Source organism: Chiloscyllium punctatum, chromosome 25 (assembly GCF_047496795.1).
Source record: "Chiloscyllium punctatum isolate Juve2018m chromosome 25, sChiPun1.3, whole genome shotgun sequence".
Lineage (NCBI taxonomy): Eukaryota > Metazoa > Chordata > Chondrichthyes > Orectolobiformes > Hemiscylliidae > Chiloscyllium > Chiloscyllium punctatum.
Window position 1 is genome coordinate 83214385 of NC_092763.1, and position 15684 is coordinate 83230068.

General features: G+C 41.2%; 1 long non-coding RNA gene across 1 annotated transcript in view; it reads left to right on the plus strand.

Moving 5' to 3' along the window:
- The window catches only part of LOC140495676 (uncharacterized), a 47172-nt gene extending 34699 nt beyond the window's left edge, over nt 1-12473 (plus strand). Inside the window, exon 3 of the long non-coding RNA XR_011964073.1 lies at nt 12432-12473. This is a non-coding gene — a long non-coding RNA (uncharacterized lncRNA). The remainder of the gene's footprint in view (nt 1-12431) is intronic.
- Nucleotides 12474-15684: the final 3211 nt, after the last annotated feature.

Genomic DNA, 15684 nt, shown 5'->3' on the forward strand with positions numbered 1-15684 from the left:
CAAGTAGCTTTGAAATCAACATTTCGGGCAAAAGCCCTTCATCAGGAATAAAGGCAGTGATCCTGAAGCATCCAGCACCACTAATCCAGAATCTGGTTTCCAGCATCTGCAGTCATTGTTTTTACCTCATTTTTCATACTGCCATCTGAGCAGGAGCAATGAGTGTATCAGTGCTTTGTGAAAGAAGTGCTCACAGACTCTGCCACATCTTCAAACCAGACCCTAGGCCTCTAGGTCAGGTGAGGAAGTCACTGTCTCTGACTGTGAAGGTGACTGTATACCCAAATTTGTAATGTTTTTACCTAACATATGTGACATGGTTCAAGTTCCCAGTTCGATATCCATGGCTACATCAAAGGAGAGGCAAAGGGTCTGTATACGAGGGCGGGGAGTTAATTATATTAGTTGTTTCTTTCCATCATTCCAGGTATGTGAACATTGCTGGCGGAGCAAACTTTTGTTGTCCATCTCCAATTTGTCTTTGAGGCATGAGCTGTCTTCTTGAACTGCAGCAGGTCATGTTTCATCCCTGGTCCAATTATGATTGCAGATAATGGGAATACCAGACAAGTCTGATTTGACAGTGAAATCTGGCTTGTAGATAAGAAGTTTTATTTTCATAGTTTGGTTCCTCTTCTAACTAGTCACTGAATAAACCTGCATGATACTATGAATTTTCTTTCAACAATTTATTAAACAAAAGAAAAATTATAAAACTATCTATGACAACTTAAAACTATCTTAACTTCAAAATCAAAAACGAAGATTCAACCTCTTCCCAAGCAATATCCTTTACAGATACTCAAATCCTATCTTAACTTGAATATTTCTTACTCAACTTACTTTTTCCAGTCCAGTTGACCTAGATTTATTTTCAGTCCTCACAATCTGAACTTCTTTTCAGTTCTCACAACCTAAATGCTTCTACAAAGATCTCTCTTCTTAGATATTTTCTTACCAGTGAAAATTCATAGTCTGGAGATTTTGACAAACAACCTGTCCTTCTGCTGATATGAAACCGTTCTTCTGAACTGAAAGCTAATTCTGACCTCTGGCTATCTGTTTTTTTGGTGTCATAAAATTCAACATTGTAAACGTTCAGCAATTAATTTACCAGGTGCCCTATGAAGGCACTTGAATTAAATCATGTGTTTTCTTGGAAATTATGTATTTAGTTCGCTGTTCCAAGTAACTTTCTGATCTACTGAAGAAAGCAAGTAATTTACAGTCACAGAACTGAAACCAATATCTACCTTTTCTTTGAGATCCAAATTCCAAATGTTGATAATGTTTAATAAACTTTTATACTCTTTATATGATGGAAGTTATAGGATTTTAAATTGGTGAGAGTGATGCAGCAGGAAATTTGAAGCTTATAGTGTTCTGATCTGCCGCCTGTCCTTGTACTTCTAGTTGGTGGCGATCATGGATTAGTAGGTAATATTAAGTAAGTCATCAGTTTTGGTTAATGTTTAAAGTACATCTTGTAACTGGTGCACTCTGTGTTCTAGAGAGTCATAGAGGTTTTACAGCACAGAATGAGGGCCTTCAGCCCATCATGTCTATGTCAGTCATCAAACATCCATTCATTCTCTTCCCATTTTCTAGCATTTAGGCAGTGAGATACAGATATCTATATCCCTCTGTGTGTAAAAGGCTTTCCTCAAATCCCCTCTAAACCTCTTGCTCCTTTCCTTAAAACTGTCTTCCCTGGTTATTGATACATCTACGATGGGAAAAGTTTCCCCAATCTACCCTTTCTCTGCCCTCGGAACTTTGTGTGCCTCAATCCAATCCCTCCCTCAGCCTTCTTTGCTCAAAGGAAAATAACCCTAGCTTGTCTCATCTCTTTGATTGCACTAGCCTCAGATCCTGGTGAATCTCTCCTTCACGCTGTTGTGCAATCACATCCTTGCTATAGTGTGGCAAACAGATTATGTACATCCAGCTGAGATCCAACTAACATTATATATAATTCCATCATAACTTCCCTGCTCTTCTACTCAATGCCTTGACTAATAAAGTCAAGTATCCCATCTGTTGTCTTAGCTACTTTATATTCTTGTCCAGCTGCCTTCAGGGATATGTGGAGAGGCACACCAAGTTCCCTATGACTCTCTGTACTTCCTAAATTCCTACCATTCATTGTGTATTCCCTTGCCTCTCTCGTTCTCCCAAAATGCAAAACTCTCACTTTTCAGGATTAAATTCCATTTGCCACCATTCAGTTCATCTGACCAGCCTGTCTATATCATCGAACATTGTCCGGCCAGATCGACTACTGTGTGCCAGAAATGGAGGGAGTTAATGTCGAATGTGGTGGCAGTCAAATCGGCTGCTTTGTCCTGGGTAATATTATGTTTCTTAAATGTTAGTGGAGCTACACTCATCCAGGAAAATGTGGAGTATTCCTTATGGATAGCAGACAGGCTTTTGGGAGTCAAGAGGTCAGTCTTACCTTAACATTATAACCCACTCAGCAATTGTTGCCTCAATATTTCTTCAGTTCAATTTCTGGTCAATTGTAAAACCCAGGATGTTGACAGTAGTGGATTCAGTAGTGGTAATGCCATTCTATGTCAAGTGGGTGGTGGTTACTTTCTCCCTTGTCATAGGTGGTTATTATCTGACACTTCTGTGGCATCAATGCCACCTGTTGTTTTTCAGCATTAGCTTGAATGTTATCTATTGTCCTACTGTTTCAAGGTATGGACTGCTTCAGTATTGAAAGAGTTGCAAATCATACAATCATTGTGAAACATCAACAAACTTTCTAACTGCTTACTTACGTTGAATGGAAAGTCACTGGTGAAGCAGTTTGTAGTGATTGCAATTGGGTCAGCCAGCTCAGCCTGAAAGAATGATGCTGATGATTGTGCAATCAGCTGAGAACAAACCCATTTTTGACCTGATGATGAGCATAGAAGCAATTGAAAATGGGAGGGCTTTGGGCACAGTGTTGAAAACCTTCTACAGCAATGTCCTGGGATGATAGGCCCCAACAACACAAATATCTTTCTTTGTTCTAGACACTATCCACCACACCACCAACCTTCATGTCATCAGCAAACTTACTAAACCACTCTTCCACTTCCTCATCCAAGTAATTTCTAAAAATTACAAGGAGCATAGGTCCCAGAACCGATCCATGCAGAACATCACTGGTCACCAAGCTCTATGCTGAATACTTTCCACCTATCACCACTCTCTGCCTTCTATGGACCATCCAATTCTGTATCCAGACAGACAGGTTTCCTTGTATCCCATGCCTCCTTTATTTCTGAATGAGCCTAAATGCCTTGCTAAAATCCATGGACACCACATCCACTGCTCTACCTTCATCAACGTGTTTTCTCACATCCTCAAAGAATTCAATAAGGTTTGTGAGGCATGACCTGCCCCTCACAAAGCCATGCTGACTACCTTTAATCAAACTCTAATAAACACTCGAGCTGCAGGACGTAGGGTATTTACCATGATAAAGGGTTGAATATCTAACAGGAAATGGAGAATTGACATACATGGGTCATTTTTGACTGGCAAAATGTGCCCAGTGGAGTACCATAGGGCTGCAGTTATATCCAACTTAGATCAAGGAAGAAATGGATGAAGAGATCAAATATATTATTACTAAATTTACTAATGATACAAAAGTAGGTAGGAAAGTAAGTTGTGATCAGAATATAAGGACTAAATGAGTGGTCAAGCATTTGACAAGTGCTGAATAATGTGGGAAAATGTGAACTTGTCCACATTGGTGGGAAGAATAAACAGGCAATGTATTATTTATTTAAATGTAAAGAATTTGCAGAATTCTGAGGCACAGAGGGGTCTAGGTCCTGACACAGGAAGCTCAGAAGTTAATATACAAATAACAGCAATTGATTCGAAAGATAAATGAAAAGTTGTCTTTTATTGCTAGGGAAATAGATAAGAGCAGGATATTTTGCTATAGCTATATAGGCCTCAGTGAGATCACACCCTCAGTCCTATGAATAGTTTTGGTCCCTTTATTTAAAACAAAAGGGATATTAACACATTACAAGTGGGGGTTTGGAAAAGGTTCACTTTACGCATTATTGGGAAAGGCTAGGACTAGGCAATTTGGTTTAAAAACCAGTCTCGGTTTCCTATTTAAAACAGTGAAGAGGATAAATTTTTTCTCAGTATCACAAGACTTTGGAACTCTTTTCCAAGAGTGCAGTGGAGGTCGAATTATTAAATATTTTTAAGGTAGAGACAGGTAGATTCTTCATTCATAAGGGTGTCAAAGGTTATCATGTAGCTGTGAAACTATGGCCAAAGTCAAATCAGCCATGATCTTTCCTCAATAGCACAGCAGGCTTGTGAGAATGCCTGTATCTGCTAATTCGGATATTCATTCAGTTATTGCCTGGTACGTGTGTAACATAAGTGTTATGTTCCACTTAGACAAAATCTAAATATTATCTAAAATTTAATTTATGTGGACATAGACTGGTTCAGTATCTGGAGAGTCATAAATATTACTGAATATTGTGCAATTATCACTGAAAAACCCCACATGGCAAAAGCAAAAAAGACAGGATAGTTAAAAAGATACTTGCCACACTTCCTTCCATTGCTCAGTCCTTTGAGTATAGAAGTTGGGACATTATGTAGGTTGTACATGACATTGGTGAGGACTCTTCTGGAATATTGTATCCAGTTCTAGTCGCCCTGTTATAGGAAGTATACTTACAAGCTAGAGAGAGTTCAGAAGAATCTTGCCAGGATATTGCTGGGTATGGAAGGTTTGAGATATAAAGAAAGGCTGGATAGGCTTGGACATTTTTTATTGGAGCTTAGAAGGTTGAGAGATGACCTGATAGAAGTTTATGAAATAATAAGAGATATAGAAAGAGTTGATGGTAATTGTCTTTTTCCCTATAATGGGGACTTTCAAGACTAGGGGCACATTTTTAAGGCGAGAGGAGAAGAGATTTTTAAGGTGAGAGGAGAGAGATTTTTAAAAAGCCATCAGAGGCAATTTTTTTACACAGGGTGATTCACTTGTGGAATGAACTTCCTGAGGAAGTGGTGGATACGGTACAGTTAGTACGTTTCAAAGACATTTGGATAAATACATGAACAGAAAATGTTCAGAGGGATATGGGCTAGGAGTAGACAGGTGGGACTAGTTTAGTTTGGGATTATGTTTAGCATGGTCAGACTGGAGGGTCTGTTTCTGTGCTGTAAGACTGTACAATTCTATTACTTTATGAAAAATCATTGATGAAGCAGCTGAGGATAGTTGGACACTGAAAACCTTCTGTCTAATATCCTGGGATGATTGGGCTGCAGCAGCTCAACTACCTTCCTCTGTGCTAGATATAAATCCAACTAGTGGAGAATTTCTCCTGATTGTCATTAACTTTAATTATGCGAGGGCTCCTTAATACCACATTCAGTGTCAAATTATTCATACAAGTCAAGGGCCGCAATGTTGAAGAAGACAGCTCACCACCACCTTTTCAATGGGAATTAGAATGCCCCAAAAAAGCTGGGCTTTGCAAAAATGCTCACATCCCAAGGATGAGTTAAAAGGAATTAGAATGGATTGTGGTGATGAAAGAGGCCAAGTGAGAAATGAGAGTGTACAGCATTCCTGCCACTTTAGGAAGATCTACTTAAGTAGCTCTTTTGGCCACTGGAGAGGAGAGATATGCACCTTCTTCCCCACTGTTGTGAAAGTAGCATGATGGCAAGAAGAGAATGAACAGTCAGCCTGCACCTTCTTTCACCATTTTACAACACCCCTCATCTTCCCCCTATTCCCATCACGTCCCTGAGTGCTGGTAACATTCAGTCTAATATTTGAAATTTGCAAGAGATTTCTAAATTAGCAAATAGATTTGTTAACAAAGGTATTTTTCTTGTTTGTGTTCACACAGAATTGGTTAAGATAAAAAAGTCAACAAAAGTAGGAATACCAGGTAAATGTCCAGCACAATGGTTATGAATTTGCTAACTTGATCTAGAATGTAAGGAGATGCTAGAAAAACTCAATTTGTTTTCTCTGGAGTGGGAGAGGCTGAGGGCTGACTTCGCAGAAGTCTATAATATTATGAGATGCTTCAATAGAGTTGGTGGTCAGAATCATTTTCCCAGGGTTGAAAAGCCTAAAACTAGGAAGCATGCATTTAAGGTGAGAGGGGGGAAAGTTCAAAGGAGATGTGAAGAACAAGTTCTTTACACAGAAAGTGGTAAGAGTGTGGAACGTGCTGTCAGGGGTGGTGGTGGAGGTAGATACGATCGAGGTATTGAAGAGACTTTTAGATAAGCACACAATCATGCAAGGAATGGAGGGATATGGACCAAAGGCAGGCAGAAGAGATTAGTTTAATTTGGCATCATATTCGGCACAACATCATGGGCCAAAGGGCCCATTCCTGTACTGCACTGTTTTATGTTCTATGTTCTAGGTCTTGATGGATTTCACCCTAGTGTCCTAAAATATCTCGACTCAGATAGTAGATGTATTGGTTTTGTTTTTAGTCAGAAGTCACACAATACCAGGTTATAGTCCAACAGGTTTATTTGAAATCACAAGCTTTCAAAACACTGCTCCTATGTCAGGTGAAGTGGAGAGAAGCGCACAGGCACAGAATCTATAGGTGGAGACATAATTTCAAGATAATTCCAGGTTATTAAGAGTGTCAAAAGATAGTACAAATGGTGTCAGTGGAGTGTTGACAGGCTGAATAACAAATCCTCCAAGGGAGTATATGCCTGTGAGAGAGAGAGAGGGTCTGTGTAAATGTATGTTTGTGTGAGAGAGTGTGTATGTATGTGTCCATGTGTGTGAGTGTGTGTGTGAAAGTATATAATCTGGTTGGGTCACCTGTAATGTCACATGAACCCAAGGTCCAATTGACGCCGTCCTCAAGGGATGCCGTCCTCAAGGAACATGGCTATCAGCCTCTGCTTGGTAACTCTGTTGTTGAGTGTCCCAACGTCTGCCTTGGAGGATGTTTACTCAAAGATCTATGGCTGAATGTCTTTGATTGCTGAAGTGTTCTCCCACTGAGAGGGAACATTCCTTTCTGGCGATTGCTGCAAGGTGTCCATTCATTCATTGTTGTAGTGTCTGCTTGGTCTCGCCAATATACCATACCTCTTTGCCTGCTGTGTATGAGATAGACATCATTGGCCATGTCACATGAGTATCTACCATGCATGTGTTCAATACATTTGCATGTTGTGTGACTCTTTGATCTTTTACCTATGAATTCTGTGTTGATGTATTCGAACGTAGAAATTACAGCACAGTACAGGGCCTTTAGTCCTCGATGTTGCACTGCCCTATGGAACCAATCTGAAGCCCATCTAACCTACACTATTCCATCCTCATCCATATGCCTATCCAATGACCACTTAAATACCCGTAAAGTTGGCGAGTCTACAACTGTTGCGTTCAGTGTGTTCCCTGCCCCCTACGGCTCTCTGAGTAAAGAAGCTACCTCTGCCATCTGTCTTATATCTATCACCCCTCAATTTGAAGCTCTACCTCCTCATGCTAGCCATCGCCATCCGAGGAAAAAGGATCTTACTGTTCACCCAGTCTAACTATCTGATTATCTTTTTCCCTGAAGCATCAGAGGCTGAGGTGTAACCTGACAGAGGTGTACAAAGTCAGAGGTGCATGGATAGGATAAATAGACAAAGTCTTTTCCCTGGAGTGAGGGAATCCAGAACGAGAGGGCATAGATTTAGGGTGAGGGGAGAAAGATATAAAAGAGACCTAAGGACAAAGTTTTCATGTAGAGGGTGGTACGTGTATGGGATGGGCTGCCAGATGCTAGTACAATTGCAACATTTAAAAGGCATTTGGATGAGTACATGAATAGGAAGGGTTTGGAGGGATATGGGCTCGGTGCTGGCACATGGGACTAGATTGGGTTGGGATATCTGGTCGGCATGGACAGGTTGGATCAAAGGGTCTGTTCCCGTGCTGTACATCTCTATGACTCTATGACTCTAAGTCACCTCTCAACTTTCTTCTCGCTAATGAAAACAGCCTCAAGTCCCTCAACCTTTCCTTGTAAGACCTTCCCTCCATACTAGGCAACATCCTAGTAAATCTCCTCTGAACCTTTTCCAAAGCTTCCATATCCTTCCTATAATGCAGTGACCAGAACTGCACGCAATACTCCAAGTGCGGCCGCACCAGAGTTTTGTACAGCTGTAGCATGACTTCATGGTTCTGAAATTCGATCCCTCTACTAATAAAAGTTAACACACCGTAAGGCTTCTTAACAACTCTATCAACCTGGATGGCAACTTTGAGGGATCTAAGTACATGGACAATGAAATCTCTCTGCTCATCTATACTACCAAGAATCTTACCATTCACCCTGTACTCTGCATTCCTGTTACTCCTTCCAAAGTGAATCACCTCACACTTTACTCCATTAAACTCTATTTGCTACCACTCAGCCCAGCTCTGCAGCTTATCTATATCACTCTGTAAACTGCAACATCCTTCAGCATTTAGTGAGTTTTGAGAAGATTTGTAGCTCAGGTTGAAGTTCTGGATGTAGATTTCCTTGCTGAGCTGGAAAGTTCATTTCCAGACATTCCATCACCATATTAGGTAACATCTTCAGTGGGCCCCCAGACAAAGCACTGCTGGTAATTACTGCTTACTATTTATATGTTTGGGTTTCTTTGGGTTGAATGGGTTAGTAAACTTGTTGATGACACTAAAGTCAGTACAGTTGTGGACAGTGCCAAAGGATCTGGATGTAGGTTTGCTTGCTGAGCTGGAAAGTTCATTTCCAGATGTTTCATCACCCTACTAGGTAACATCTTCAGTGGGCCTCAGGCGAAGCACTGTACATGATTCCTGCTTTCTATTTATATGTTTGGGCTTCTTTGGGCTGGTGATTTCATTTCCTGTGGTGATGTCATTTCCTGTACTTTTTCTCAGGGGTGGTAGTTGGGATCTCGCTCGATGTGTTTGTTGATAGAGTTCCGGTTGGAATGCCATGCTTCTAGGAATTCTTGTGCGTGTCTCTGTCTTCTCAAAATTTGCTAATCCTCAGATAAATCCCAGCAGATTTATCTATTTTCACACTTTCCAGAATCTTTAACACTTCCTCCTTGTGAACCTCAATCCATTCTAGTAGCCTGCTTCTCAACATTTGCCTCGATAACATTGTCTTTTTCCAGTGTAAATATTGATGAAAAATATTCACTTAGCGCTTCCCCGTCTCCTCTGACTCCAAGCACAATTTCCCACTATTGTCCTTGATTGGCCTTAATCTTACTCTGGTCATTCTTTTATCCCTTATATAGTTATAGAAAGCATTAAGGTTTCCCTGATCCTATCTGCCAACAACTTCTCCTCACTCATCTTAGCTCTCTCTTTACATCTTTCCTGACTACTTTGTAACTCTCAATTGCCCTAAATGAGCCTTCACATCCGATCCTAACATAGGCCCTCTTCTTCTGCTTGACAAGAGATTCAACTTCCTCAGTAAACCACGGCTCCTGCATTCGACAACTTCCTTCCTGTCTGGCAGGTACATACTTATCAATGACACACAGCAGCTCTTCCTTAAATAAACTCCACATTTCTATTATGTTCAACCCCTGCAGTTTCCTTCACTATCATATGCATCCTAATTCTTGTCTAATCGCATTGTAATTGCCTTTCTTCCAGCTGTAGCTCTTGCCCTCTGGTGTATACCTATCCCTTTCCATCGCTAAATTAAACATAATTGAATTGTGGTCACTATCACCAAAATGCTCACTTACCTCCAAATCTAACACCTGGCCAGGTTCATTACCCAGTACCAAAACTAATGTGGCCTTGCCCTTGTTGGCCTGTCTACATACTGTGTCAGAAAACCCACAATGGACAAAAACTAACCTAACTAAAGTACTTGGACTATAGTATTCCCAGTCAATGTTTGGGAAGTTGAAGTCTCCCATAACAACTACCCTGTCAACTCTTGCTCCTATCGAGAATCATCTTTGTGATTCTTTCCTCTACATCTCTGAAACTACTTGGAGGCCTATAGACTTCTTTCCTGTTTCTAATCTCAGCCCATATTGACTCAGTTGACAAATCCTCAAACGTCCTTTCTGCAGCCGTAATACTGTACTTGACCAACAATGACACACTCCCACCTCTTTTACCACCTTCTCTGTTCTTACTGAAACATCTAAATCCCGGAACATACAACAACCATTCTGTCCCTGCTCTACCTATGTCTCTGAAACGGCCACAACATTGAAATCCCAGGTACCGACCCATGCTATAAGTTCACCCACCTCATTCCAGATGCTCCTGGCATTGAAATCGACACACTTCAAACTGTTTTGCTTGCCAGTGTCCTCTTGCAACTCTGAAACCATATTTCAGACCTCCCTACTCTCTACCTCCTCTATACTCAAACTACAATTTAGGTTCCCATCCCCCTGCTGAGTTAGTTTAAATCCACCTGAACAGCATTAGCAAATTTCCCCCCCAGGATATTGGTACCCCTCTAGTTCTGGTGAAGAGCATTCTGTTTGTAGAGGTCTTACCTACCCCAATTATCCAGGAATCCAAAACCCTCCCTCCTGCACCATCCCTGAAGCAACATGTTCAACCTCTCTCTCTCTCTCTCTCTCTATTCCTCACCTCACTAGCATATGGCAAGAAATCAGAGATAACAACTCTGTTCGTCCTAGCTCTTAGCTTCCACCCTAGCTCCCTGAATTTTTGCCTTAAATTCCCATCTATCTCCCTACCTATGTCGTTGGTGCCTATGTGAACCACGACTTGGGGCTGCTCCTCCTCCCCTGCAAGGCTCCCGAAAACATGATCAGAGACATCATGAACCCTGGCACCTGGATGGCAACACACCAACCGTGAGTCCCTCTCATTCCCACAGAACCTCCTGCGTGTACCCCTAAATATGGAGTCCCCAATGACTAATTCTCTGCTCCTCTTCACCCTTCCCTTCTGATCAACAGGGACACACTAAGTGCCAGAGACCTGTGTCCCATTGCTTACCCCGATAAGTACCCCCCCCCCCCTCCTCCAACAGTATCTAAAACAGTATACTTGTTGTTGAGGGAAACAGCCACAGGGGGTCCCTGCACTGCCTGCCAGTTCCCTTTCCATTCCTTGATGGTAACCCATCTACCTTTTTTTGTACCAGAAGTGTGACTACCTTCCTGTAACTCCTCTCCATAATCCCTTCAGTCTCCCAAATAATCCGAAGTTCATCCAGTTCCAGCTCCAGTTCCCTAACACGGTTTTTAAGGAGCTGAAGATGGGTGCACTTCCCGCAGATGCAGTCAGCAGGGACACTCATGGTGGCCCTTATCTCCCACATTTTGCAGGAGGAACATTCAACGGCCCTAACCTCCATTCCCACTACTCTAACTTCCCAAAGGGCCTACTGAAAACTAAAAGGGAGGTAAAAAAAAGACTAGTCGCCTTATTAATCTGGTGCACAGAACCATTTTTTTGTTGAGAGGAGGAGGATGGGTGGGAGACACTACCCGAGTAGTGTTTCAGGTAAAGCAACAGCCCAACTGTAAAGCCTCACTTACCCAGCAGTCCTGTGTCTACTCCTGCTCAGCGTGTATACTGCCTATACACAAGATACGTTTTTAAACTTTACTCTTACCCTCCCATCTGGCCTCTGGCCTTCGTTGTCACTGCTCTTACTGCAACTGCTGCTGAGAAAATGAAGAATGCTAAACTCTTGAGGTAAGTTTTTCAACTTTACTCCTACCCTTCCATCTGGTCTCTGGTCCTCGCTGTCCCTCCTCTCAATTCAACTGGTGCCGAGTTGCTCTCATTAGTCCACATTAGTCACTGAGTCTCTCATTAGTTGCCTGAGTAAGGAGCAGACTCCAAAAGCTTGCTATCTCAAATAAAGCTGGTGGACTAGTGATTTTTGACTTTGTCTAACGCAGTCCAACACCGGCACCCCTACATCATGCTCATGGAAAGTTAAAGTTAAGTAACAAATAGGCTTTTCAGCAATGCTCTTATCCCAAGGATGAGTTAAAATTAATAGGTGTATTGTGAGATAAAAGGAATCAAATTGGAGGTTCATGCTTCCTGTATTTCGGCAGTGGTGAAAAGAACTCTGTCTGGCTACTTCAGTAGCCCATTTGACCACTTTATAGAAGGGAGGTGCACTTTCTTCCTTACTGCTGGCAAATGGTGTGGTTGTCAGAAAAATATGGACAATCTAACCAGTACCCATCCTCGCCATTTTGCAGCATACTGCCTGAACTAACCTCTTTGTCTATTTTTCTCTCTCTTTTTCTCTCTCTCTCTCTCTCTCTCAAAGTCCCATTTCAAAGAACTATTAACATTCAGCCTATCACTTAGAATTTGTTATGAACTACTGTGATGCAATGATTTTGTTAACCAAGACACTTCTCTTGTGTCCACACAGAACTGATTAAGAAAAAGAAGCCAACAGAAGTAGCAGCACCAGGTGAATATCCTGCAGAATGTTGTTGCTTTTGCTAACTTGCCAACTCAGAATATGTAATGACTAAATTCTGACACATCCTGAATGGCATCATTCCAGCATTTTTTAAAAACGTCCTGCTGAAATAGTAGCTTTATTGGTTTTATTTTTTCCTAAACCCCTCACATATGGAATTAACAGATTAAATTAGAAAATAGTGAATAAGAGTGCTTGATTCAAGAAAGGATGCGGACATATTAGAATCTACTATTAAGGAGGTTATCGCAGGTACTTAGAAAATCACAATGCAATCAGGCAAAGGCTACATGGTTTTATGAAAGGGGAATTATGTTTGAATAACTTACTAGAGTTATTTGAGGAAGTGAAAAGCAGTGAGGATAAAGGGTTACTGGATGACAGAGAAGGTCATTGGGGCCAAATGGCCTGCTTCAGTCCTAATTCATGTATTGATATGGTTATTGCCTGGCACTCGTGTCACACAAATGTTATGTACCATGTAGCCAAAGCTTGTGCTTTGTCCATATTCACATTCACATTGCCACATCTTACAATGATATCTGAAGAGTTGCAAATAACATAAAATATTGTGCAATCACTAGTGAACAGCCCAACTTCTGACCTTATGAGAGAGAGGTCACAGATGAGGCAACTAAAGATGGTTGTGCACTGCTCAAGCACGTTTGTAGCAGATTTGTGGGATGATTAGCCACTCCAAAAAACATGACCATCCCAATAAAATCAAAATATTGTAGAAGCTTGAAATCTGAAATAAAAGCAGTGCTGTAGAAACTCAAAAGGTCTGGCAGCATCTGTGGAGAGAGAAGAATGGACTGAATGTTGTGAGTACTGAAGAAAATTCAGTTGGCACTCAAAACATTGAGTCTGTTTTTCTTTCCACAGATGCTGCTAATCTTGCTCAGTTTCTCCAATACTTTTATAACATGACTATCCTGTTTTGTCTTGGATCAATGTCCAACGGGAGGAGAGTTTCTCCTAGTCCTTGTTAACTTTATGTGGAATGAATGCAATGTTGCCAAATTATTTCTGGGTGTACCTACGCCTCATGGGCGACAGTGGTTTAAGAAGACTGTTCACCACTACAGGTGCGTAAGTGCCTAAGTTCATAAGAAATAGGAGCAGAGCTAGGCCATTCAGCCATTGGTCTGCCATCCTATCATGGCTGATATGCTTCTCACCCCCATTTTCCTGCCTTTTCTGCAATTACCAATTAAAAATCTGTCTCACTCCTCTTTAAATTTACTCATTGTCCCAGCATCCGTTGCACTTGGGATAGTGAGTTCCACAGATTCACAACTCTTTGGGAGAAGTAGTTTCTCCTCAACTCTGTTTTAAATCTGCTCCCCCTTATCCTATGACCTCTCGTCCTAGAATGCCCCACAAGAGGAAGCATCCGCTCCACATCTACTTTATCCACACCTTTTATCATCTTGAATACCTCCATTTGATCTCCCCTTGTTCATCTGAATTCCAGAGAATAAAGTAGTTTGTCCGATAAAAATAATACCCAGAAATAATTTTTAAAAAGGAGGTAAAAGGGATGGGTAAGGAATTTAAGATAATTATAATCGCCATAAAAAGGTCATTGAAGTAATTATGTATTGCTGAAAGAAGACACATTTTGTTGAGATCTCTTGCATTCATCAGGGCAATTTGTAAGAATACAAGTTAAGGGGAACTAAGAGTCAACCAAAATCAGAGTCAACTTGTCTGGTTTAAAATTTAAAATTTAACCTGTCAATTAATAAGTGATGCATTCTCCATAGCAATGCTTTATTAATCTGAATCCATTAAACCAAAAGACAAAGGAGTGGAAGTAAGGCCATTTGGCCCATCGAGTGCACTCTGCCATTCAATCATGGCTGATGGGCATTTCAACGCCACTTACCCGCACTCTCCCCGTATTCCTTAATTCCTTGCGAGATTAAGAATTTATCAATCTCTGCCTTGAAGACATTTAACATCCCGGCCTCCACTGCACTCCATGGCAATGAATGCCACAGGTCCACTACTCTCTGGCTGAAGAAATGTCTCCTAATTTCTGTTTTAAATTGACCCCCTCTGATTCTAAGGCTGTGCCCATGCATTGTGCAATGAACCAGAATTGATCAGGGACCTCAAAGTGAAGGAGCCATTGGGAAGTAGTGACCATAATACAATAAGCTTCAATCTGCAATTTGAGAGGGAGAGAGGACAATTGGAAGTGACAATATTTCTGTTGAATAAAGGGAACTATGGAGCTATGAGGGAGGAGCTGGCCAAAGTTCAATGGTGCAACACCTTAGCAGGGATGACAGTAGAGGAACAATAGCAGATATTTCTGTGTATAATGCAGAAGGTGCAGGATCAGTTCAATCCAAAAAGGAAGAAAGATCCTAGGAGGAGGCATGGGTGGCCAGGGCTGACAAGGGAAGTTAAGAAACATATAAAGTTAAAAGAGAAAAAGTATAACATTGCAAAGATAAGTGGGAAAACAGACGACTGGGAAGCTTTTAAAGAACAACAGAGGATTACTAAGAAGGAAATACGCAGAGAAAAAATGAGGTACGAAGGTAAACTGGCCAAAGATATAAAGGAGGATAGTAAAAGCTTTTTTAGGTATGTGAAAGGCAAAAAAATGGTTAAGACTAAAATTGGGCCCTTGAAGACAGAAACAGGGGAATATATTACGGGGAACAAAGAAACAGCAGAAGAATTGAATTGGTACTTCAGATCTGTGTTCACTGGGGAAGACACAAGCAATCTCTCTGAGGTAACAGTTGCTGAAGGACCTGAACTGAAAGGAATTTATATTTGCCAGGAATTGGTGTTGGAGAGACTGTTAGGTCTGAAGGTTGATAAGTCCCCACGGCTTGATGGTCTACATCCAAGGGTACTGAAGGAGGTGGCTTGAGAAATCGTGAATGCGTTGGTGATGATTTTCCAGAGTTCGATAGATTCGGGATCAGTTCCTGCAGATTGGAGGGTGGCTAATGTTGTACCACTTTTTAAGAAAGGTGGGAGAGAGAAAGTAGGAAATTATAGACCAGTTAGTCTGACCTCAGTGGTGGGAAAGATGCTAGAGTCTATTATAAAGGATGAAATTATGACACATCTGGATAGTAGTAACAGGATAGGTCAGAGTCAGCATGGATTTATGAAGGGGAAATCATGCTTGACTAATCTTCTGGAATTTTTGGAGGATGTAACCCTGAAG